The sequence below is a fragment of the Drosophila yakuba genome, chromosome X, assembly GCF_016746365.2.
Source record: "Drosophila yakuba strain Tai18E2 chromosome X, Prin_Dyak_Tai18E2_2.1, whole genome shotgun sequence".
Taxonomy (NCBI): Eukaryota; Metazoa; Arthropoda; class Insecta; order Diptera; family Drosophilidae; genus Drosophila; species Drosophila yakuba.
The window spans coordinates 955111-982245 of NC_052526.2; the positions used below are offsets into that span (position 1 = coordinate 955111).

Sequence of the window (27135 nt, forward strand, 5' to 3'; positions counted from 1 at the left end):
TCAATTGTTAGGCGACAGGCGACAATAAAAACAAAGCCACTCCAGTTGCGAGCAGGGAAACGCGATGGGTTGCGCAAGGGGCAGGGAAGGAAAAGGGGAAAAGTGGGAAAAGCGCAGGAAAAACAGAAAGGCAGGGCAGCTCGCCTTCTGTTTGCTGTGAATGGCTGTTAGGGAAAAAGTCTGCCAAGACGAGGGTTGACAATTTGGCAATCGGATTCGGAGACATGTTCCATGTTGACGTGGAATTTTCCAGATTTTCCGCTGCTCGTGAGTGAGGATAATTAGCTGGGGATTCGACGGAGTGCTGAACTGAACAAGGACTTGGGCATGATTTTAAGGTACTTGAATAAAAGGTGTTTTTCTTCTTTTTTTTCTGTAACTTGTTACTGTCATCGTATGCCAGTGCGACACAAGGGTGCCAGAAAACAAGAAGAGTGTGCTAAAATAAAAATGAAGCTATTGCAAACATCAATGCCAGGCTGGCAGGTTTTTCCCTCATTGCGGCCATGTACGAGTATGCAAAATTGTTAACTGCACTCCCATTTAATGGCCACAACTCATTGGCAGAGCCTATAAATCTGTCATAACCCGAGCGACAGAAGTCAAGTGTTCACTCGGTCAGTTCTACCCGCTTTAAGGCCATCTCACCCACCTCATTGAACTGACACTTCAATGACATTTTATCACACTTTGCTTTAGTTTTCAGTTCTGCGTTTTCAGTTTTTCGTTTTCAGTTTTCTGAAATTTGCTTTTAACAGTTGTGGTTTTTAGTAGTTGTACGCGTGCCGGTGCTCTGCATACTTGAAAAGCTGATGGCGGTTTTTTCCAGCTCTCGGGTCATCCTACATATAACCGTCGTTTTTATTACTATTATCTTCGCAAAACCATCATTATTATAAACGATATACGTACGAGCATATCTTCCCCACATTGAAATGCAGTTTCGTTTCACGTTTTCGACACGCTCAGAGTTTATTAAACGCTGCCCTTGGCTCATTGATTGAATGACCGAGTGACTGAATGAGTAAACGGTGGGATTTCAATGTTTGCTTTTCAATTTGGCTTCGATCAAGCAGGGCTCTGAGCAAATATTTACCCAGCGTTTGGCAACCGAAGGTCGTTTCTTGGCCCTGGTTCAAATAGACTTGCCTCGCAATTCAACCTCCTAGTTTATTCGCCTGTGTGCACACTCTTTAAACGTTGCAAACGGCACAATGATGCTCAACCTATCTTAATATCCGCTTAACATATTGGAAATATAAACATAGATATTGAGCCATTTACTGAATCTTCATCACTAGTAGTTTCCGTTATCCCTTCGAGTCAGACTTCCCCTATATAATTGCATTTCTTTTCACAAGCCTTGACTCCACGTTTTCTTTTACTTATCGACGGACAGTCGATCGATATGACAATTGCTTCGCCCCATAGTTTCAACACCCATCGATGGCGACACCCGCTGCACGAGGCTAAACAAAATCGAAACAAATCTCGTACAACTCCACTTGACGCTTGTCCCCATCTCCATCTCTATCTCCATCAAGTGGGGCTCTGTCTCTGTGGCCCCCAACACCAGCCGTCTCTTTCTGCCCGCCCCACGCCCACTCCCCCTCTCTCGCTCCCTTTCGGAGGCAGTGGCTCCCAATCCCATGGTGCGTTTGACGTTTGCTGCTGACATGTCAGCAAAATTTTAACTGGCAATTTGCAGCAGAGCTCGCGAGCTCCTGTGCTGCCGTGCTGCTGTGCTGATGTGCTGGGCTCCCCTCCTAGTTTTCCCCGGCTTTCCCTCTTCTTTTTTCGCATTTTCCAGCCTCATTCTTGCACGTAGAGCAGTCCGGACAGGCAGGAGGCAGGAGGGGTAGAGGGGCTGGTGTGGATGGTGTGGATGGTGTGGGTGGCAGACAGACACTTCCCAGAAGCCTTCCCCTCGCCCTTCTGCCACCATATTTTGCTGCAACAAGCACGGCACAATATGTTGCTATGTCTGGATGTCTGTGTGTCTGGGCCCTGCCTATACGAGCATACGAGTATAGCCCTTCTATATCCCCCACTTGAGTTTTGTCAACTTTTGTTCATTGAGTGCGACTGTTGTTCCACCCACACCCACACCCACACCCACTCCACTTTCGGTAATGGTGTCAAAATAATTTGGGTTGTCATTTGTTTGGCCCCTTCGCAGCGCCAAGTGCTGCTGCCCCGAAGGTAAAATTGTGAGACCAAACCGTTGGTCAGCGAAAATATCAAGGGGTTCTATGGCGAAAAAAAGGTCAAAAGGTTAAAGGGTCCATTCATAAAATAATATTTTTATATAACAACAATGGTTACACTGCTGCCCAGGCCCAAACTTTATTTACCTCTTACAGCCTACTGGCAACTACAATTATACCATTCTTTTTAACACATAAATCATGTTAGGCTACTCTAGTCAATCGCTAGGTTATAAAAGCCTATTTGATGTGATTCTGTACACTACTTTTAGCATTTTCTATAAAATAGCCAGCAATCTTAAAATTTGTGGTGTTTTCCCAGCATTGTTCTCATTTATGAGATCATCACCACCACACCGCAAGATATTTTTGCTGTCCCGAGGAACTTCTCTTTTGTTGTCTTGATTTGCAGTTAGCCTTGCGTTTGATAGTTCCATAAATCATGTTTTTTCCTGCTTATATGCAAAAAAAAGTGTCACATCCCCCTATAAAAAAAGAGGAGGAAAATATGTAAGCTAAGAGGCTCAGGCTCACTCCCTAAACGCCAACCGACCCCTCTCCATCTCCATCTCCATCTCCACCTCCCTCTCATCATCATCATTTTGCCTTTGTTTGTTTGCTAATAGCTTGTTAGCCATTTCAAAAACAATTTTCTTACTTACACATTCCAGAAACGGCACAATGGCACATAAACAACAACATTAGACAGCAACATGTGTAGCCCATAACTTCCCACTGCCCCGCCCCTTTTCCAGACCAGTCCAGCCCACCGCCCCCTTTGCATGTCCTTTTCCTGCTCTGTCATATTTCAGGGCAAAGAACAAAAACGAAAAGCGGAAAAGAGAAAAGCAGAAAAAGCACCGGGGAGCAGGGAGCAAGCAGAATGGGTGGAAAACGTTTTGGGAAAAACGGGGAAAATCTGTGAAACGCAAGAGCGACGCACACAGGCACATATTGACAGCTTCTGCCATAAATTTAACAGGTAACAAGCGACACCCCAAGTCCCCAGTATCCCAGTCGCCAGAATCCCAGAATCCAGAATCAACCACAACGAAGACGTCGGCTAAGCTGACTGGCTGCAGATACTTAGGATCCTTTTGAGAACAAATTACTAGCCAAATGTCACTTGTGCAGCACGTGGCGCTGGCAGGGGAAGCAATTGGAAAAGATTCTGATCAATCATCGTTATCTGCCACGGAGATCTACTGTTTAAGTTATGCAGGAAGTTGTGTAAAAACACGGATCCTAAGGTCTAATTTAATTCATAAGCCGAAGGAAGAGGAGAAAGGAAAGAACCATAACATAATTTGGATTATAAAAGATTGGCTTGATGAAAACACACTTCCTGAGTCCTTTTTAAAAATATATGTATATACCCCACATACAATATCTTGTTTCACCTGGATTCCTTTAGGAAAAAGAAGATTGTTAGGGGGAAAATGTTTCCTGTAAATGATATCCCCTGGCCAACGTTAATCGTAATCCGTCTGCCAAAAGCCCCACTTAACTTCAATTTTTGCCAGCCTGTAGCCAATTTATTACGACAAACAAAGGGTTGCTGCTTCTGCTTCTGTTTTTGCTGTTGTTTTTAATTTTTTTGTTTTACTTGCCGTTGTTGTTGTGGCTGGAAAAGCCAGGCTGTTACATTGCCCCCCGTTTTGGTTCCAGCACAAACTTTGTCGCAAGTTCGCCTGTACCTTTGTCGCCTTTTGTTCCGCCCTTTTCAACCCTTTTTTTTGCAGAGCCTTCAGCACCGGATGCGTTCTAAAATACTTCCCCCGCATGTGTTAATGGCAAATTAAAATTCACTTAACAACATTCCACTTATCACTTTCCACTTTAGTTTCTAATTTCTAATTTGAAATTTCATCTCATTTCGAGACTGCACTTTCCACTTCCCATTGGGCTGGCTGCCCCTCGTTTTCTCGTTTTTTATTCAAATGCCAAAAATCCTCGTTAAGAATTTATGAGCCGAGCCACAAAAGCCGCAGACACCGCTCATGCAATTTGCATCCTGTGGGTGCTCCACACAGCAATGAGTTTACGGAGGGGTTTCGACGGGTTTCTACGGGTGTTAGAGGAGCTTACGGAGCGTGTTGTCAATAATAAATAAGGAATGCGGTAGCCAAAAAGCTTTAGGTCCGAACAACAATTCAAGAATACTCTTATGCCGCACAAAGGCAAGTGGTATAGTGCGGATTTGGTGATGGGAAAATATCGACGGCACATTTTATATAAAAATGCCGAGCCAATCGACAACGGGCACGGGCATTATGAAAATGTCGTGTATGCTTAAGGCTTCGAATAACTCCAATAGCCTTAAATCCTGCGACTTTATTCCACTCATCGAGAGGGTATGCAAAGTAATACAAAAAATTCCCACAGCTCGTGTCTGGCTCTTCATATTTCCTTGTCCTCTGGAGGCGTCTTAAAAGCTTCTGTTCTGTGTTGTTCTGTTCTGTTCTGTACTGTGCTGTTCTGCACCCCGGGTGCTTTCTTTGCCACTTCACCTCCGTGCTCGAAAAAGGAAAACCCCTTAGCCAGAGGAGTCTTGCTCAATTGAAATCAATTAAAAATCAATCAACTCAAATGTAGTGAAAAACAATTTTTAATTGAAAAGCAGGAACTGAAAGTGGGCAGGGCGAATACTGAATCCTGCATCCTGCATCCTGAATCCTGAATTCCCGACTGGACCTGGCGGCACCTGAGAGCTGAGTGCTGAGTGGTGAGTGCTGAGTGCTCAATCCCGAAGTTCAAGTGGCTTCCACTACCAGTTTCACTAGCAAAAGAGAAAAAGGACACACCACCACACCACACCACACACACACACATGGAGAGCAGAGTGCATGAATATTTTATGAAGATAAATAAGGATAAAAACTTCAAACGACCACGATAAGTGGTCGCTGCTTGAAAGTGGACCAGCAGCAGGGCGATGAAAAGGGGAGTGGCCAAAGTGGGCATACGAATACGGACACGGATACGGACCACTGGGCGTATGAGCAATGAGATTTGGCATTTGCATTCGCAACGAATTGAAACAGAAATCAAAGAGTCGGCCGCCGCACCACTTTGATTGCCAATGCGCAAAACTTTTCAACATATGCTGAAAATATTGGCCAAGAGCGGGTGGCAATGAGGCGGCTTGGCTTCCCATTTGGAGCATGGACAACCGCTAATGTTGTCTGCGGCCCAGTTGGAGCACAAGTTGGAGAATAAGTTTGCAATACCCCTTTGTGGAAGGTTAGACCCACTGTGCACTTGTCCCTAAGAATGTCAATGTCTTGACTACGGATATGCAATGGGTAGAACATTTCCAATCACCTCTTTGTGGTATTCCAAGTAGTAAGCGTGTTGGCTTGAATTTATCACGCCATTCTGCGTTGACATAAACAAATTTTCGAGACCCAGCTTAAGGGGTACGTAGTAGTCGCAATCCTCCAATGGCGACTCCGTTTAATGAACTTTGGCCATCGCCTGCATTATGAGCCAAATGCTCCAAACGAACAAACAAACAATAAACAAACTGCAAACGGAAAAAGTCAAACTCATTTCAAAGCTATTAGGTGAAGCAGAAAATAACCAACAAATTCCACACGAAGCAGGGGAATAGTGCGACCAGAACAGAGCAGAAAATGAGCAGCAGAAACTGGCAGGGATATCATTTTACCCAATTATATTCAGCGTTGGCAGTCTTTATTGATCTCTCTTTTGGAAAGGTACTCGATTACCGAATATAAATCGATTGCTTCCTTTTACCATGCATCTGCAACGATGGATGCATTGGCTAGAAAAGGCTTCTAAACCCCTCGGCCACTTTTTCCCAACCTACGCCCCTTTTTTTGATGGGTTCAGCCAATCAATGTAATGAAGGCCATTACAAATGTACTCTAAGCTCTACGAAAGTGCGTAACGAGGGGGGAAACTCTTCGAACACATTTTTGAGTACCCTTTCCCTTTTCCCCTTTCTTTTCCCATTCCATCAATTCCCCCCACCAATTTCCGATTTTGTAGCCAGCTTTGGGTCATTAGGTGACGCCTGTCCATTTGCACAAAACGTAATTAGTCGACGACTACGACTACGACTACGACGACGAAGACGATGACGATGACGATGACAGCGAAACAGAACCATGTAAAGTGGAGCGCTCCACTGACCCAACGAACGATCCATGGCCCACTTTCTGCCCCTCCAGCTGCCAGTGTACACTTTCTTGTCCATTGATGAGAGCCAAAGTCTTGGCAAAAAGTTGGTAATTAGGATGTTTGTGCTGATGACAGACACCCAACCCAAGCTGTAAGGGGGATGAGAGTTGGGTTACAACTACACCAGGATCTACATTTCTCGACGGGTTTACGGGCTTACGGGTTTAAGGGTCACGGTGGCATTTTTAAATTAAGTTGACATCTTAAGTTGAACTTCTTTAATTAGATTTTATCTTATAATCAAGTCAACAGTGGCAACTCGACGCGACACGCTTTGTTTTGTCCTTTTGCCCGGTGCTCAGTGCCCGATGCCCTTGAACTCGAACTGGAGCTTTCCATCTCCGTTTTCCAAAAGTGAAAGGTGAAAAGGTGAAAAGGCAAGCGTCCTTTTTGCCTAATTAAAATCAGAATTTGCATTCGTGCAGCAGACGGTAAGCAAAGTCCCCGGAAAGTAGGCAACATTCTTGTAAGCCACTCTGGATATTTCTTCTCGAGGTAATTTGACTTTTCGCCAAAATTTCAATATTTACGATTGGTATTTTTGGTATAACTTGACTAAAAATGGTCAGAAAGTTAAAAGAATTACATTTTTGTACTCCCAATTATCAATACTAACCAACCAAATCACCTTTTGACCGACTGTGTTAAAATAATTTTTGGCCAAATTTTCGCATTTTTTGTAAAAAATGGCCAAAAATTAGAATTTCGAGTTACTGGATTTTGAGGATAGGAAATTTAATTACGAACTCAACGAGGTATGACATTCCATATTTGGACCACTATTTCGAATGCTGTGATCAAAATACTGATAATTATTTACGCAAAAAACGGAAAATAATAGTACGCTAGTCCAAATAAAAAACTTTGTTGCATATATTAAAAAAAATTTGATTCGATATCAAAACGATGACGGTGGAGGATTCCATATCCTTGGGCATCTTGCACTGCTATTTATATAGTTATATACACAGCTACAGCTCGGCCCTCAGAGCCAATCAATTGCTGAATGCAACAATGAAAGTTAAGCGCATTTTGGTAGCTGAAAGTTGCACATTTGCAACAGTAAATCGTATTGATTGTGTAGATGCCGCTGCCGCTGCCTCCTTTTCCCTTTTGGGCATCATAGTGTTAACAATAAAATCGAAGCTGAGTTCTGAGCTCTGAGTTCTGGTAGAGTAACGTTGTGTTGCCTCAAATATAAAATAGAAATTCTTAACAATGCCAAAAACGTGGCGAATTCCGAAAGGCAACTCAAGAGGGAAGTGCCAAACGGAATCCATTTGCCATCTCGCTGATGAAATGACATTCTGTGCTCTCACAAAGAGGATTTTGCACATTGTGTGTCTACGTCTAGTGGTGTTTAATAAATAACAAATTATTGTAAATAAATCATGCAGTGCTTGACCAAAACACTCAACAAATGATTGTAAAGTTTCAGCCGCTAGAAAATTAGTTATATTTCGCACTGGTTACAGGAAAACTACATTAATGATACACAAAGTTAAAATTAAGTGAATGTGTACTTAAAGGAAACCTCGAGGGAAATGGCAGACTTCTATCTGTCTGGACGCACTACGCACTCCGCACTCCGCATCAATTACTTAGGCAGTGAGTGCCACACGGCGACAACGTGGCAGTAGAAACGGCAACACAGCAACACGGCACCGGCAATCTTGCAACAGCAGCCACATCAACTGGGAACATTGAACGCTGAAGTGGCGACGTGGAGGGAAGCGACTTGGGTACTTATTTTTAAACGCATTAGGGAAGCGGCGTGCTAAGGAGCTGCCAGCCAAATAGGAACATTTAATAACACCAACGAGGACTGAAGACTGAAGAGTTGCACTTGCAGTTGCAGTTGCAGTTGCCATTGCAATTGCAATTGCATGGAATACATGATGCATGTGCAACGCGGAGAGGAGAAGTAAAGGTTTCGAGATGTTCGGCATCCGTCAGTTTTTCTTTGTTTTCTGCAATTCGTTTCGATTTTAGCACATGCTGCTTTTCTTGGAATAATGAATATGAAATAATCACGTACCACCAGGCCAGATAGTTCCTACACTATATTTTAAGCGAATCCGAAGATCTCGTTTCGGAACTTATGGCCGCTCCACAAAGTAGTTTACCATTCCTCCTCTTAACTCTTTGTGAGCCATTAATTATGCGAAAATCCTCAATTTTTTGCGACAGTTTCGCGAAAAATGCCAGTGCTTAAAGTTCCTCTCGCCGAGTCGGGGCAACGAGTAAAGTGGTCGGGTTAAGGAAGAGATTCAAGCCAAAAGTTGTCGCCACCCCTGGTGACTTAACACTTTCGCAGTTCAAGTTTGCTTTCCCCCACTTCACTTTACATTTTGACAGTCATAAATTTTCGTACGGCATGAATTCGACAGCGAACTGAAAGAGAGGAGCAAAAATTTGGGGAGGCAAACTGAAACTGGACGAACTGAAAGTGTGGGGAATCTGTTTTAGCGGAATGAAAACTTTGTGAGCACTTGCACTTGCTCTCGCAGTTGCAGTTGTAGTTGCAGCTTTTCCGTACAGTCCGTACAGATCTTTGAAAACCCCCACAACCTGTTTGTTTTATCCCGTTTTATGTGTGTTCAAAACAAACGAAAAGTTTCCACTCGGCATTATTCAATTTTATGTTTCTTCACCCTTTCTTGCCTGGGTTTATCTTCCATTTGATCCAAGTGGCGATAGAATAGAATTAATTTAGAAAGTCATTTTAAAGAAAATCTTATTTTTGGGAGGGCACGCAATTACCTTCAATAATAGCTTAAATCTTGAAGCCTTCGGTCATCAAGCCCTACTGAAAAGTCGTTCCAAGTACTAAGTACTCTTTGTATCAGGTAATTAGCGGACTTTTCCTAAAGCCCATTTGCTGTTCATTTGTAAGCAAAGTTTTCAATGTGGAATTGGTGCAATATGCCTCGAATTGAAAATAAAGCCACCAAACCCATCAGGACAAGATGATCCCCTCTTAGCCTTCCCTGGAAAAACTCCCTCATCCGCTTGTCTGCTCCTTTGTCCCCTTGCCCCGCTGACTTTCCAAAAACCTTTAATTCTTCAAGGGATAAGAGGGGTGCGTACACAGCTAACAAAAACAGATCAAAAGCATCTTATCTTATCTGCTTCTACACTTTATAGTATCATATATGCATACATATATATTATATTATTTCATAACCATTCTAGCAAAAGTCTTTAACATGTTTTTTAGATATATTAAGTCGATCCAGACTTCGAAGGTATTAGGTTTTCTCTGTGTACCTTTTGGCATTTTCACAACGCAACAAATGCAAATTGTTGTCATTCATTCAGGGAAATCCTCCCGAATTGGGCGGCTATCCCCCTAACCCCTGCAACCCCTTCAAGCGGCAAGGACGCATGATTTTTGCGGTGTTTTTGTGTATATTAATGCGGCTGGCAAAGTAGCTTTTAATTAGCATGTTGTCTGCGGCCGCAATTACCCCGTTTTTGCCACACACGCCCCCGGACTCCGGTTGCCTCCTTGTTTTTGGTGCTTTTCAATGGCTTTTCAAGGTGGCAGGGAGGGGGGGAAATAGTTTGGGGGACGTGAGTAAAGGCTTTTTCTGGGGGAGAAATGTGGAAAATTGAAGGGAAAACAGAGGCCGCTCAAAGGGGCTTAGTCTGGCGCATTGGGACTGCAAATAAGTTGCGATACACAGATACTGATATTTCGCCATCCACAAAGTTTGGAGGGAGATTAAGGGATTCGGTTACGGGCAGAGCTGGGCAAGTGCTTCAGAACGGGGATTTGCACACAAAAGCTCTGCGGTTTTCCCTACAAATTCCGTTCTGATTCAATGAGGCATGAGTTCGAAGGCGCGAAGGAGGCATGTTACCTCCAAGCGTGTTATTCGCTATGTACTCAATAGGTACAGTATGCGATCTTACATTAATTTCCATCTACTAGAATGCCCCCATTCGAGTGTCACCACTGTAACGACTTTTCTGGCCACCGAACCCGCAAAGCAGCCTCACCAGCATCTAGATATAACTCTGATTATGACTCCCCCTGCAAGTACCCAGCTCTCCTTGGAGCTCTTGATTGGAGTTTGAGGTTTCACGCTAATTAGATGGCACGCAGGCGCGCATGGCACAAAATGCTGCTGATGGCGGGAAAAGGCTGGGAAAAGTCTGGAAAATGGAAGGGGGAAGGGGCAGGGGCAGGGTGTGTATGAGTGTGCAAGGGAGCAGCAGTTGCGGCTATGATTATTAGGCATAAAGTGTTGAGGCTGCTTCTTGCCTCTGTTGTTATTGTTTACTTGGCCCAGGCCTAAGTAACACGATTTTTCTTTATTATTTCTTGGCACGCGATCTGACAAGTTAGACGAGTTGGTGTTGCTGTTTCACTGCACTGCGAGAAACTAGACCAGCCAGTACAAACGAATACTTAGAGAGCTCTCTTCAAGTCAATAATACTATTTAACATGTTTAACATGTAGTATAAAGAGAACCCTTTAAAAACAAGTACACCTCAAGCTAAGACTGCACTGCTTTCTCGCAGTGCAACTCTGTAGCCATAGAAGCTGTTCGTTTTTCCTTTTTGCTGGACTTTGAGCTAGTCGAGCAGGCTGTCGCCATCGCCATCGCCTTCGGATGTCGTGTTATGCGATTTACATCGAGTGTTGTTTTCTGGGGAGAGCTTTCCACTCGACTACTCCCCACCCGATGTATAACAATGTGTAAGTATATATAGATTTAGAAATTATAGTTGATGGCTTACTTGCAATTAGCGACGTCTGCTGCCGTTGTTGTCGAAGTTTATGTGAATGTTGATGTGGATGTGGATGTTGATGTGGCCGATGTTGCTGCCAGATATGACTCCGATTATATAGTCGATTCTACCGTCTTGCGACCTGCAAAACAAACAAACAATTGGAGAAACAAACATTTATTGTCGGTCAAGCTCAATTATTGCTAATTAATCCATTCATCGTGAAAAGGTCGCAGCGATGAATCAATGCTGCTCCACTTATCGAGCATATGTCGCAACCACTAGCTGATTCCAAGAGCTCGATAAAAACCCTTGATTTCATTATAATCATCAGAGGGCTTAGAGCGCAATAGTTTAGTTTATAAATTGCAAATAGGCGATGTATTTGAATAGTAGGTAGCAGAAGCTGATAACACAATAAAACCAGATTAGACCAATAGAGAGAATGTGAGATAAGTTTCTAGAAGGAAGCACAAACTTTAACTACGAGTGTGTACAACTTCCGTTGATAGTTGTTTATCAGCGCCCGATAAGCTCTAATTACCCAGAAGATAGGGAAGTTTACATTCCTCTATGTAACTTTCCATGATTCCTATTGGATGATGGTAAATGCAAAATCCGCAGTCAATCAATCTATCGACATAAAAGAACACCTGTGTGTGGCAATAGGACTACGTTTAATGATGTACCACGTTGCACTACTTATCAGGAGCCGAGCAAAAGATATGGATTAGATAATGCTTCTAGCCTAATTACCTTATCTGCTTTTTGTGCGGCACTGGATTTTTCCACAAGGCAAACGAGTGTCGGAACTTACGCAGATAAGTGTAGCCAAAATACCCGAAACTTATGTGCGCAAATACAGGTAGTTAATTTTTACTTTTCGGCCTGAATTCCCACGAATTTACGCTCGATTTGGGTTGATAATTGTTTTGTTTTGTTTGCTCGTTGCTGAACTAGATAGGATAGAAAGATAGACTTGGCTGCAATCTTATCTTCCGGCTGTATGTGATTACAGGTCTTATCGGACGTTTCTGCTGTATGTCCATGTCCGTTCGTCACGTGAAAGGTGGAAACCCGTCGGGAAAAAAGAAAACAAGTAAATAATGTGGAAAATAATGTGGAGTAAAATCCAAAATCTCAAGCGCATAACAAATGCGCGGCCCCAAAAATAAGTGAAGAGTGCGGAGTGGGCAGACATTACATTTTCTGCTCCAAATACGCTTTTCACAATTTTCGCACACACACACACACATGGAAGAGACTTTTCATTTCGCTTTTGCCACACGCGTCGTATGCGCAATGTTTGCATATGTATGCACACGTTGGCGGAGTCAGTCATTCAGTCAAGAGTTTTTGTTTATTAGGTTTAAAAAAGTGAAAATTGCATTTTGCCTTTTTGATTTTTTTCGCATGCGGTTGTTTGTGTTTCTGTTTGTGTTTTCCTTTTTTTTCTCCTTTTTTGTGTTTCTTATGGAGCTGAAAATTAATTCAAAATTTCACGGCGGCATGGGCGACAGAGGGTTAAATATGTGTGCTTTCACAGCTGGCAGCATTTTTCCAGCGCAGTGGGAAAGTGGGAATTAGTGAATTTAGAACGCAAACATGTTGGCGATTGCCAAATCGCCAAACAAAATTTATTCGAAAAGAAATCAATTTTCAGCTTTAGCCAAGGGTTTAATCTGCAGGCAGCAACTCTGTAGCTCTTGTACCTCCTAAGGTTTTTCCCCAGTCGTGGTTTTTCCAGTACTGCAGAGCATTGAAGTGATCCTGGGTAGTAACTGTAAACTTTATGACGTAGTAAGCGCTTATTTACTTTTAATCGAATAAAAATACCCTTGCAAATCATCCAAACATCCAAACATGAGTGCTTATTACTTCTCCCGTTTCCACTCCATTTTCATATCCTGCACACTTCGCATCAGTTCCATTTCATTTCATTTTCCGATTTCCGATTTCCGTTATTGTAGTCCATTTCGTGCAATTGAACTCATTATCATCTTATGGATCGAATTGTTATATAGCATTCGATACCATATCATGGCACCAAAATAAACCGACTGAAAATTCCGTCCCGAGGGCACCTTCAACAATTTCAGCGTTGAAAAATGAAAGTTTTGCGTTAATTTCGAATGTTTTTTAACGCGATTATCGAGCATTAAATGCTCGAACTGCCCGCGTTGTTGTTGGCTGGCGCTTGTTGGTTTTGCGGTTGGCATTTAAAAATGTATTTCCACTGTTGTCGATTATTTGGAAAACGGTTGAAAGCGATGACATCTAATCAATTTGCGCCGCCATTCCCGTTTCCCCGCTTTTTCCACTGGTTCGCTGCGTTTGCTTGACGGCTGCAGTTTTAATTAAGTGCTTAATTAATGATGAGGCTCTCAAAATGAGCAAAGGGTGGGTGGGCGTTGGGGGTGCGGATCCGGCAATTTCAACTGCAACTGCAATTTCCATTAAAAGGGGCTAGTGGCATTGGATGGGGGAGCGAACGCGATAACACCACATGAGCTAGTGCTTTAACTTCAAGCGAATAGTGCAAAGGGTTCCTAAAATAAACACAATTTGGCATTGCGCTGCTCTTAGTGTTATAAAATAATAAACAGTTACACACACGCACTCTAAAGTGGGTTGCCTGCTAAGAAAGTCCCTAAATACACGCACTTTTCCGGCCGGAAAATCGAGGAAAGAAGAACAAAAAACACAACACACAGCAGAATGTTTATCCTTGGACCTACAGTTATGAGGGTCATTTTGGGAAAATCGAGATAAATCGGGTCTGACCTTGCCATTGGAATAACACCCACCCACTTGTGTCTGCCGACCCAAACACTTTCGAGCATTTTTCATTTGCATATTTAATAATAATACGTTCGCCATGGATTCGCAAGGGTATTGGGCTGGATTTTTTGCTAGCCCCCTGATTGTGAAACATTTATTTATTGTAACCCTCGTAATCATTTACAGCAGACACAACGAAAGCTAAGAAATTATTCAATAGTGCAAAATTTGGGCGCAGCAAGAAGCTGGGCGGTGATCGATGGGCGTGTCCAGGCAAATACAGTAGGAAATTGTTATAAATTGCATTGAGAAAGCTTTCTCACTCTGGTATTCACTATTGGGTTTCCCATTCGGATTCCTTGTTCCAGCAAACAAACATGGGACGAGTGTCTTTGAGATACTGTATCTTGTTGTGTAAGCAATTTTCGAGCAGGAATATGGGGAATATGGTAAATATGGGAGTGTAGGCCGAAAGAGAGGGTGGTGGTCAGTACGAGATAGGCGGCTCCCGACTCATAATGTACATGTTATGATAGAGACTTAGAGTGGCTAGTTTGGACCTTTGGGTTATTTTTCACGTTAACCCGCTAACCCGTCCGACTGTGGCCAAGTTAGAACGGTTCCAGTGGGCTTTCCACGAGTGGGCAGCTAGTCAATCAGCTTCAGGTTTTCTCCGCCAGCTTAGGGAGTGAGTCCACGATGAGAACCAGTTCGCAGAACGGAAACCCAACCTGATGGAAACCAGTTTCTTTCGGAGGGGAGGCGTGGCAAACAAATAACCAACGCAAGCCAGCATTTCGAAGGCGATTTATCATGGCCAGAACTCAAAATCCTAATCCCCAAAGTCCCCTATCTCCCATCGCAAATCAGGGAAATCTGCAAAAAATACCAATCCATCCATTCAGCCTGAGACCCAGCTGATTTCAGTCCAGCAATCGTTGACAAAAGTGTCCGAATGCAAATTATTCATAAGCAGGGCAAATAAACTAAGCTTGGTTTCGCACGACAAAAAACCAAAATAATAGCTAACATCGTGTGTCTACACAGAAAACAAAACCTACACGATCAGCTCTTTAAGAATCCATGGTATATATTGAGTAATTGTATAACGAGTTTTACTAAGGACATTAAACTGAAATAATTGCAGATACAACAAAAACGACAGCTTTATCCCGGCTTTATGTATTTGACATGTGCTGATGAAGCTTTTTTTCCCGTGCACGATTGGGGGTTGGTTCCAATGACCAGTGTTGACCATAGCTGACCGAAAGCCAAAAACCAAAAACCGAAAACCGGGAACCCAACCGCAGCAGACCGAACAGCAGACCAATCTGAATCTGAAACTGAATCCGAGTCCCAATCCCTCCACTTGACGCCTGTGGTTTAACCCCTTTCCTCGCTGATAAGCTGCTTAACTGTTTGTGCTGCACAAATATGTTAAGAGGCGGTGGATTGTTAGGGGCGTAGTCGCGACTTCGTGGGAGGGGGTGAAATGCGCAGGTGAAAACGTCAAAGGCGGTAAATATGGCAGTGCACAGAGTACCAATTAACTGGATTCCAAAACCAAGTGTTGAATGTATGGGTATGTCTTCAGATCAAGTGATTTTAGATACTAGGAATGGAAAGCTGAGCAGACTACGAGCAATTGACTTAAACCAACAATTTTCCCCCACTCACCTCTGAAGAAAATTGCATTTGCTTGGTCGCAACCTATCTCAATTTTCCCTCGTTTTACCGCCCAAGTCTTCAGGTGGGAGGGCATGTCGCTTTTGACATTTTTCGCAAAGCGCGAATACATAAAATGAAAAACAGACTCAAGGTGGCCCCAAAAATATGGACTTTAACGTAAGGGGATCGGCAGTGCCACAGTGGTTTGGTTGGGCAATAAACGTAGCGCCATTGACTTGCAGCAGCTGCCCCAGGAAGCCAAGGTTAAATTCGGGGATCAAACTGGAAATGGCGGAAACAAGGGGATATCTACGCCTGTTGCGGTCGAAGATTTGTGTCTTTACATTTTGCATTTTGTCCACAATTCGAACTGAGCCGAGTGGGGCGGCCCCAATTGCGAGTGCAAATTGAACGTTTTTGGGGATTGGCACGCCACTGTGCCAATACTGTGGTATTTGCATTGAAAAGTAAAAGTTTCTCAATACTGTTCGCTCCTTTATGACAGCCAAACCTATACAGCTATCTATCAAAGCGGTGCTCTCGAGATCGAGATGAAAATGGAAATGAAAATGAAAATGAAGGTGCCTTGGGCAACTTTCCCCCTTCTAGCCCCCTTGAATAAAAAAACTAAAATGGAAAAAAAATAAAAACCAAAAACAATGAGAGATATGGCGAACAGATTAACGAAACAAAAAGATGCGAAGAAACGAAGTCATCGCATTCGTGCCTGAAAAATTGTAGTCATGCCTTACTAAGATTAATTTCCACATGTAGGCAAAACAATATGTATGAAATAGATTTGATATACCGAGAGTCTTGTATATTGTAGTCTGTGTAAATATGTGAGCTATGAACACCTGCAACATATATATGTATAATTCTCTCGAGTATTACTTTAAATTTAATTAAGCACTAAACCAGCGCAGAGATTTTCAGTTTTTCCATGTATTTGGTTAGGGAAATTGGTTTATGGGTCGCTGACCATTGGCCTCTGGGCTGTGAGTATATGCATGCATCTGTGCAAATTAAGCCGGGCCAAATAGCAAATAAAAGCAAACTCATTTCGGGCCCTGCTCAAGCCGCAACCTCTTAACTTGGCGCACAAACATTCGGCTCGTGTTCGGTTTGGCCAGATTTGCACATATCGGTTGGTTGACTCGGGTCAGGGCTGTCTAATTGAGCAATTGTCTATGTTTTGGACGGCAGGCCAACTGGAAACTGGAAACGTGGCACGCAGATTGGCAGATTAGCAGATTGGCAGATTGGCGAGTGTCATGCTAGTTCAACAAGATCGATCTCGCGAAGAACTCACTCTGATGATGACTCTGCACTGCACCTGATCTGAACTCGTTGATCCGGCTGATCAGTTGCAAATATAATCGATTTTTTGGGTGCTTCATCTATTATTCTTCTATTGTTGATCCATAAATCTCGAAATATCGAACACTCAATGAGACTGTAGAAAACCCATCGATGCATTTATGGATTCTCCGTCTACAGATCCTCTCCACAACACACGTTCAAATGCGATTTCAAAGGCGATTGCATAAGACCGTTGGAACCACTCCATTGCAGCACCTATGACACGACAACTTTATCGACCGTCGGCTGGGATCGGCTGCCTCTAAGAAGCTCGAGTGGAACCTACTGGGATCTGCCCGCAGTTTCACTTGGTTTGTTTTTATTTTTTCCGGGTCGGTAGGATTCGAAAATCATGACATTTTATAACCATCTATCGATGGCAATGCAGTTTTCACTCGAAGCCGAAATGCGGCGAACAATCGGCATACATGGGTGCGGTATTTCAGGGGACCCACTGCACAGAAGAGGCGTCTCTTTTTTTCCCGAAGAAGCAACAAACGGGTCTGGAGAAGCGAGCAGACAGAGCGTCGCTCCTCGCTTGAATGCACAAAGGCCGTTCCCACCTGCGCTGCCACATTTTGGTTGCAGTGTAATAAGTCTACCAAAGTCCTCATCGATTGCCCCTCCATTAAGTTCAGTTTCTCAACGTTGCAATTGATACTCTTTTGTGGCTGCACGGATAGTCGTAGTATCCAAGGTATTTAACAATGTTTTCAGCTTTAGGTACCAATGGATAACGGGTTGTTCGCACATAATCCCATAAAATCATAAATAGCTTCGGCAGTCCTCCAATCCACACCAAGAGTATTGCAAGCCCAAGCCCAACTTTAGTTCCTCCAGGATATTCTCGCCCACGTCCTTTCAACTGCATTTACCCCCGGGGGAAAAATGCGAAAAGCGGGGACGGGCACGGGCACGAAAGGGACGACATTTTCAGTCGATGACAAATTTGGAGGCGAAACAAAGCGGAAAACCAAAAAACAAAGAAAATAGAGAATGGAAAATGGAAAATGAAAAAAAGACAAAATGAGGCGGCGAAACATCAGCAACATCAGCACCATCAGCACCATCGGCATATCGTCATCGTCATCGACGGGGGCGAAAGTATGCGCAATAATCGAAAAACGTCGATGGGCTTAGTGGGGGAAACTAAAAAGGCAGATGGGACAGCCTGGGAAATTGAAAGCAACTACGGCAGAAGGGAGCAAAAAATACAGCAAAAAATATTTTGAATATTTTCACGTGCATTTGCATAAAGTGGGCGGTGCCAAAGTGGGGGCCAAAAGCCGGGGGCGGACTTTTAAGCGTTGACAAGCCCTGGGCTCCCTGCTCTTCAAGCCAAAGCCCAAGCTGAAGTCGTAGTCGAAAATGCAAAATGCAGGGCTTCAGCCCCAGCAACAAAAAGCTTTTTGGCCATTTGCCCTCAGTTGGCCATTTTTTCGTCAAGTGGCAGAGGCGAGCAGGCATTTTTGCGCAGGGTAGACAGCTTTAAAAGGTGCAGTTGCGACTCAAAAAACAAACAAAACTAAATACTAGTAATAAAAGCGGGGTAGAAAGTAGAAAATATTGAACTTTTTCAATGGCGATGCCGAAAAAATAACACTTTCATAGCGAATTGAAACGAAAAAATACCGTATATAGTTCGTTTTCTGAGTAGAATTAAAAAATATATTTTGTTTTTCCACCGAAAACTTCGGCTGCAACATCCGTTTCAATTTGTGACCGTAGCATCTCCACGACCACAAAACCCACTGCAGCTATGCCAGAACTAAATGGAATGGAACACGAAAAGATGCCGACACTTGGGTCACCACTCCTCAACCCCCTTCCTCATCCCCCAGCAACACCCCCTGCGAAGAGCATTTCCACCTAGAGTCCAAACCGCAGGAGCAGCTCGTTTTTCGTTTTTCTGCTGTTTTTCAGTTCAGCTTCAGTTACCGGTTGTACAATGTGCGAGACACGAACGAAGGAGATGATGCTCAGAAAACAAACCTGCCCCAAGTGCCAAAGTAAACCAAACCAGTGAACCGGGAGAGGGCAGCTGAAGACTGCGGAAGAAGCCTGGAGAAGAGGCTGTACCAGTTCAGCAGTTCGGGGTAGATCTGCTGGCGGAGATCTCCTGCGTTTGGAGTAGGCACTGACACGAAAGTATTGGGTGGGCATAAATCTTGGGCGCTTCCTTTTGGTATGTTTTTTGGCATAATATTGGGTGATCTGAAAGCGCTCTCTATCGCAGGCAATGCAGAGTATTCGCCAACTGTGTAAGATCCCAGCTCCTTTTTGCATTGGCGCTGTTGTGGCCATGTGGCAAGAAATGTGGCATGTGGCTGGTCCCCTTGTTTATGTGTCTGCTGTGTATGCATGTATGTATGTATGGCTGCTGTATGTATGTATGTGAACGGCCACATAGTGCAAGTTGCCAGCTTCTCAATTGGCAACGCACACCACCATTGCTAGTACCGTGTGTACTAGCTTATGGCATATCTACGGTGAAATGTCTGCGCGTGTGGCACGCATGAGAAGATTTCTTTTTGGCTCCATTTCGGGACCATCGCATGACCCTGAAATGCAATCACAATCGCGGCTCCCAGCTCTCTCTCTCTCCGACTATCTATATTTTTTTAAGCCGTTCACGGTTTTTTTTAATAATTAATTTATTATTATTTATCGCTTAATGCAACGATAAACATTTGTATAATTTGGCTTGCATAATTAAAAAACATCGTATATGACCGAATGATAATGGAATTTTAAACGAGGTATTGAGAGCATTCCGCGTGAAGTATTGTGGCAATGAAAGTGCCGTGTGCCGCACTGGAAGTTGCTGACACATAAGCTTTCCGAGATTTAACGATGATTCGAATTCTTGGACTCTATTAATAATCACCGGGGTTTTTTGGTTTTGTCTACGTGCAGTCGCTCATGTGTGGCCGGCTTCCCAGCTAGTGATCCCCCTTTTTGCTCCACGTCCCTGTGTTTGGCTCTAAGTTATTCCTAAAACAGCAGGAATTTGTTTAAGGCATACACATAACACTGAGCAACAACACTGAGCAGCAACAGCAACAAACGAAAAGTAACTTGCAGAAACCGGTTGCCTTTGCACATTTTTTCTCAGCATCAACTCTTCATTTCTCCTTCTTAGCTTCTTCTCCAGCCACTTCAACTGGGGTTTCAACTTGAATCAATCATTGCATCGCATTCAATCAATTTTTAAGAATTGTTGTTGGTTCTAACCCCACATTGCTGTTTTTATAAGATGGTTTTTGGTCTTGAGGATTGAAACAATCGATTTTTATGAGTAGAGGGTTAGTTTAGTTTAAATTTCTATAACTGTTTCTTTTTATTAGTAAATTATATTTGCATTTCCTCCTTTGCTATTGTTTTTCTACATGAAACTTTGAGTTTTATGTGCATCTTCCCATTTGATTATAAATGCAAACATCCTTATGCTTGAATTTGCATCCCCTTTAAAGGGAGTTGCCTTTCCACTGGCAGGATACAACCACATCATCTGTGAGTGAGTGGATTGTGACCAACTTGTTGCCATATGAGTTTTGTTGAAAGCAAAATGATTAAAAGGGAAAAGGATAAGGAAAGATTGAACGTACAGAGGATTAAAAACATTACTTACTCCCAATAATACGTAGAGTAACAAACGAAAATAATGAAGTTCGGTTCCATTAAGCAAGAATTGGAAGCGCGTAATACATTTGCAGACCAGATGGGATCATCCATTCAACTTTTCCACTCACAACATTGCATGGTGGCCATCATTACCATCAGCATTAACATTATCACCATTACCGCACCTCAAATCCGAAACCAAGTCCCAGGCTATCAGAATAATCCATTCCGAGGGTTACACGCGGTGCAGTCTAAATGCCAAGCAAGAAATCAAGGCAAAAACGAGCAGAATCAAAAAAAGCCAGCGGAAAAACCAGAGTCAAATGCAGAGAATAAACAAAAGGGAAACCTCGCTCCCCGAAAAACTCGCTGGTTAAACAACAATTGCAGGGCAAAAAGCATCTGAGCACCCACATGTGCCACCAAATTATTCACACCTCCTCCACCTCCTCCACATACACCACACCCCCCACCCCACCCCAAAGTTCTCTCATCAACTTAACCACGCCCACCCTCTATAATTTTCCCCATTATTTTTTTACGTTTTTTAAGGTTTTTTTTTTGTGTGTTTGGCTCCACCACCAACTCCAGTTTCAACTCTGAACACTGAACACCGCATTATTATTTTAATTACACACAAAAAAACAACTGAACAACAATCACATATGCACAAACATGACATTTTAACAGATCCGACCAAAATATTAGAGATGCTTCCTTTAAAATGCCAAGGGTCTACTTTGCAGTTGCATCTCAAAGGATACGATTAAATATGCATATGCAAATCCATAATTAGTAATTCCTTTTTTGTCGCCCTTAACTATTAAAGCAAATCCATTATTTGGCAACGGAAAGCCTAATGTTCGCACCGCCACTGTGTTGGTACGTGCATACATACACACGACATTAACACGACGACTTTGGAGTTTTTGGACTCGGACTCTGACGCGAAGTTGGCGAAGTGCACTCGACGGAGAAAAAATAAGGGCGACACAAATACGCCCCCAGAAGGACGGAGTTTCAACCAAAGGGGGCAGCAAAGGGGGGTGCGTGAGGTATAACCCTTGCAAGGGGCAAATGCAACAGCAACAGTGCAGCAGCAGCACACGTGTTGCGCAGATGTGGCAACAACATAAGTTGGCAAGCGGCAAACAATTACTCCGCAAGTTCTTTTCGGGGGAAAATCGAAGGCTGCGCTTAATATGGGGGAAAAAGGATGTCTCAGCTGGGGAAAAACTTTTCTACACTTGCGCGTGAGCAGGAAAAGATACTCCAGACAACAGATACTCCAGACAGCCGGAGATAACGACTCAAGGTCGGCGACTCTCCAGTCTGCTGGCCCTAATTCCCAGTCACAAATCCGTTGTTAAGCAGACAACAAAAGACAACATAGATAAATATACCGCCTACCGCCTGGCAATGGCGGTAAAAATCAAGAGTTGCGACCAAAGATAAAATGGTTGCAGATCCGAGATTTCGGTAGGTGGCAGCTAAACAGCATTTTCCGTTCGCTGGCTGATTTATTGTAAACTGAGCCTATTATTATTCGCAGCCCTTCGCTTTTCACTGCCTTTTATTCGAATGTTTCAGTTTTGTGAAATTTTATTGTGCTTCTCTGTACTTTACTTTTCATACCGGCTACTCTTGGGATGAAGGGGTATATTGTGTTTGTTGAATAGCGTGTACCCTATGAAGTTTATTCATCCTAGGTCACGATTACAAGCCAACTGAATTTAGCCATGTCCGTCCGTATGAACGTTGCGATCTCGATATAACTAAATAACTAACGGGTATCTGATGGTCGATGCAATTGACGCAGCTTTTCTTCTTGCTTTTTTTGGTCTTGCCACAATTGTCTGGCATTGCATGGTTTTATTTCTCATTTCCCTCCTTTTGGCCCCTCGTCGTCAGCCTCTTGGCTTCAAATAATTTTATATTTAGCCGCCGTTGCTGCTTCTTCGTTCTCCGACTTCTTCAAGAAAAAAGGCAAAATAAATCAAGAAACCTAAAAAAATCAGAAACGGCGAAAATTAACTAGAGGCAAGCATTTCGTGTGGCACGATGTGAGAAGAGCTGGGGGTCCGCTTCCACTTTATATATAGAATTGCAATAATGGGAACAGAGTGAGCACCAGGCAGTCAAAGACTTGACGAATTTGGCGATAGTTCAAATGTATCGATTATTTCGATAACACAGTAATGGCAATATTTGTTATTTGAAAACAATAGATTTCGATTCAAATTAACCTGAAGCTAACGTCTAAGCGATGTTTGGCGATTGTTAAATTACATTTTTAATCCGATGGGCACTTGTTCTCTTCCCAATTAATTACTCATTGAAACAAAGGAAAGTAATCGTTGATGCTAAGCTAACCTCCGATTAATTAATCCATTTGTTTGCCGATGAATATGAACGTCAACTGTGGCAAATTAACAGTTCACGGATTGCCCAATTAATCGAGCAGCGAGAAGATTTAAGTGCAGCTGCGGATTCGGATTTTCGGATTCCCTTTCATACAGTTGAGACGTGAATGCGATTTCATTATTTCATTAGTCGAATATGGAAGCCTTAACGAGGGGAAAGTGCAAATTTCGCGGTGCCCCGGGATCTACTTACTCTCTCCGCTGGCAAATAAGTACATTATACACACACGCGCCCGCCGATCGACTAATTAAACAGTAAACAAAAAAAAATTAAAACTTTGATGTATTTTTGATTTGATTTGATTATTTTCCAGCCCTTCGGTCCATGCCAATTTTAGATTGATGGCTTTGTAAGGGCAAAAAAATTGCCGACTGATTTTGTGGATTTATTTTCTTTGATATCCAATATGCGTAGTTAACGGTGGCGCCGGCTGTTGTTAATGAGCTCCACTGTACCCCCAATTTGATTCGAGTATCTCGCATTACAGCGGCAGAGGTTCGTGACTTTTTTGGCGTCAAATGGAGGGCTTCATGTCATATCCGCATAATGAATTTGCATTTTAGCTACAATTTCGCAGATCTGCGTAATTTGAGGCGACTTACTTGCAACATCTATGAAAAAGAATGGAATGAGTGATTGGAAAGAGCAGAGAAATTGGGCTAACAAACTCATTCAATTTGGCTCCAATAATACCTTTAATATTAAATGTTTGCCATTACTTGGCAATATATTTCCTGTAGCTTCAATAACACAAAATGGCATAATAGATGGTGGATTTTAAACAATGACATTGCGTAAGTAAACACTGCATCATAAGCATACGTAAAACGAACGAAATTCGTGTTACTATTTATATAAGAACTGACACATTCTGATTCCATAACTTGGCCATTTGAACTGATTTTACCAAAAAGTACCAGCACAGATAACAGATAATGATGACAGACCCGTCATCGGTCATCGGGAGAAAAGGAAACGAAAAATAACACAACGAATGGTTAAATCACTGAGCAAACACCACTCGAAACGAGGAAACCCAATGAACGAAAAAGGGGTAGGGGGGGAAAAGTTAATTGAGGTAGGATATCATCATCAACCTGAGAGGTGTCCAACCAGAGTTCTAATCAAAATATCGAACGCCGTTGCGAAATACGAAAATGGGGGGGGGTGAAAAACTGAAGACGAAGATGCATAGTGAAATGACAGCCAGAAAGCAAAGCGAAACAAAGCTGAGCCACAAAAAAGTAGCAACTAAATTTGTGGAACCGTTATTATCATGTCGTGTTCGCCCCTTCTCCCTCACCGACCCTCTCTCGCTGTCTCTATCCCTCTCGCTCTCGCTCTGTGCCCATCTCTGTCTTTCAAGCAGGTCGATTATGAAAGATACATTTTGCATTAGTGATTGTGCTTTTTGGAGCTGCGTCTAGCTATTTGTTTGTATTAAAAACCATCGTTTTACCATTTTGTAGCTTTTACACATTTTTTGTTTTTTTTTTGGGTTTTTGTGGTCTTTCTTGTTCGGCGATTCGATTCGTTTGCATTAATCCAATTTGTTGTTGCTGCCGGTGTTTTGTTGCTCTTCGGTGTGTGAAGGTGTTTATGTGTGTGTCTAAGTGCGGGTGCTAATTCAATTAACGGCATTAAACGAGGCAGCTCGCTGCTATCGATATTTAAGCATAATTGCCTATCGAACTTATTGAATTGTTTGAAGTAAAACTCGTGACAAACATATATAACTTTGAATAATAAATAACTCTTTTAAGTTCGTTTATTGATTAGATTGGCGAAATATTCCTCATAAATTAGCTACGACTAAAGCGCTTTCGATTCCAGAACATTATTGGGAGTTGGGCAATTTATAAAGATAGTTAAATACGAAATTAACAAGTATTTATTTTCCCAAAAATTAGTGCCTCGCTGTTAAGTGCTTGTGCTCCCTCGACAATACATAAGCAGAAATAAAATAAAATAAAATAGCAGTAAGTACAGTCCGGTTTCTAAATCGAGAAAATAAAAACTGCAGAATCGAGAGCGAAAGGCAGCAGGAAAACTCGAGCAAAGCAAAGTGCAATGCCAACCGCATTTTTATTTATTTTTCATGGCGCCCAAGCATATTTACATACCCAGAAGATATGCGGCGCATAGCCCGTTCATTTTCCGAGCTTCGCCGACTCATTCATCGTTTTCCTCTTTAAAGCTCATTATGTCAGCCGTCTGGATGGACGGTCGGTCACCAGCTATTGGAAATGACTTCTTCTTACACCCTTTCCAAAGCGCCAACAAATGGATGTGGAGCAGTGGAGCAGCATGGGAAAAGTAGAAAACTGAACTGAGGATGACAATTAACTATTTTCTATGTTCTGCAACTTTCGATTTTACTCTTGGAAGGGAAAGGGAAGAACGGACAAGAGAGAGAGAGCAAGTGTGAAATGCGATCAGAACTAGAATCACTAGAGGCGTGCAAGGCCGGTGTACTACATTTCTAGCCCTCCTCTTTGGGTGTAAATTCAAATGAATTAACGAAAGCAGAAGAAAGTAGTTTCATACCAATTTTAAAAGGAACTTGATACTCTTTGCGACAGTATTCCTGTTTCCTTTTTGACTTTGTCAGCAATAGCGAAGAAGTTCCTTTCTCTCTCGTGAAAGACAAAAAGCACTGGGCACTTGGAAAAGGGCTGCGCCTGCGGCATCCCGCTCGCACCCACGCAAACGGGAGAGAACATTTCACTCGTTTGACTCACCTCCTCCTCCTTCTTTTCCTTTGGCCACTTTTCCAGAGAGAGCGAGAGAGCAGCTGGCCGGTCGATCCTCCTCTCTTCAGGGCTTCTGGTGCGTGCGCGCAACAACTACAACAAGCAGAGATGGAATACTGGAAGCCAGGCCTGTGCTGCTTCTTCCTTTTCTTCTCTTTTGATGCTGCTCTTTAGTTGTTGTTTCTGTTGGGAATCCGGTTTTTTTTCAATTTCTTTCAACTTGCTATTTATTATTTCTTCTTTCTTATTCGCCTCTCTTTCTCTAGTTGTTGTATTTTCCAAAATTCAAACAGCACACATCCACTCCAAAAAAAATGTAATGATATTTCGGTATTACAATAAAAAGCGGCACTTAAATTATTCCTTCTGGATTTCTTGTTGTATTCATCGATCGATCGTTAAGATAAAAAACAATCATAAACATTCACCAACACACGCGCGCGCTCGAAAGAGAGAGCGATAGTGAGCACGTGAAAACGGAGCCTATTGCCTATTCTTGCTTGCTTCTATCCTCCTTTGTCCTTGGGGCAAGCCACTTAATTCAAAACTCCTGCATTTTCGCGGTCATCAAATTTTCCGGCGGGCGCAATAAACAACAAATCGAGAACTCAAAACTGGCAAATCGCAAGTCCCGAATCGTAAATCGCAAATTTCAGCCACGGAGCGACGCACAACCGCGCGCGTTTAAAAATTTTGTCGACTGAAGTTAGTCGTGTTTTTCGATGTGACGGCACCGGTTTTCTGCCGCTGCATTCGAACATCGAACGCGTTCGAACCTGTTCGAGCACGTTGGACCGCCGCTAAAACGTTAGAGGCAACTTGTTCGAATCCGTTTATTCAGCTGCTTTTCGCTTTTTGCTGGGCAAACAAACTACCAGTGTTGTTGTTGCCCATCCTAAATAATCAATTCGATGGGATAATCGAGTTCTGCCGCGCTTATCTTTAAAACAAACAGGGATCGCTCCCTTTTCCCATTGTGACATGTTTCTCTCCTGATTATCTGCAAGTTTAAGCAACTGTAGTAATAATACGATAAAAACCGCTGTAAAAACGCCAAATGGTAGTTCAATAGCCGACCTGTCATCACTCATCCCACTGCCATTCCAGCGCTTTGTTGTTGTTCGTCGCAGCGGCGGTCGCGAGCGCAGGCGCAGCGGCGGGTTCCAAGCGGTTTCAGGCGCAACAGTTTGGTTAGTGCGTCGAGCAGGTTCGCTGCTCGCTGTTCGCTGCTGCGGCAATCTATGTTAAGTTAACATTTGCTCTGGGCCACAGCAATTAATTATTGGCCAAGGCGCAAAACAAATCGAAAACAAATAGTTCGATATGTGAGCATTAGTACCTACGAGTAAAATAATAAATGATATTCAGA

General features: G+C 42.9%; 1 protein-coding gene across 1 annotated transcript in view; it reads right to left on the reverse strand.

The window, feature by feature from the left end:
- LOC6523881 overlaps nucleotides 1-26471 on the reverse strand; it is a 64741-nt gene extending 38270 nt beyond the window's left edge. The window contains exons 1-2 of the mRNA XM_002099718.4: nucleotides 25755-26471; nucleotides 11164-11296 (exon numbers count right to left, since the gene is read on the reverse strand). The gene's annotated coding sequence lies outside the window, so the exon portion shown is untranslated. The remainder of the gene's footprint in view (nucleotides 1-11163; nucleotides 11297-25754) is intronic.
- Between the last annotated feature and the right edge of the window lie 664 nt (nucleotides 26472-27135).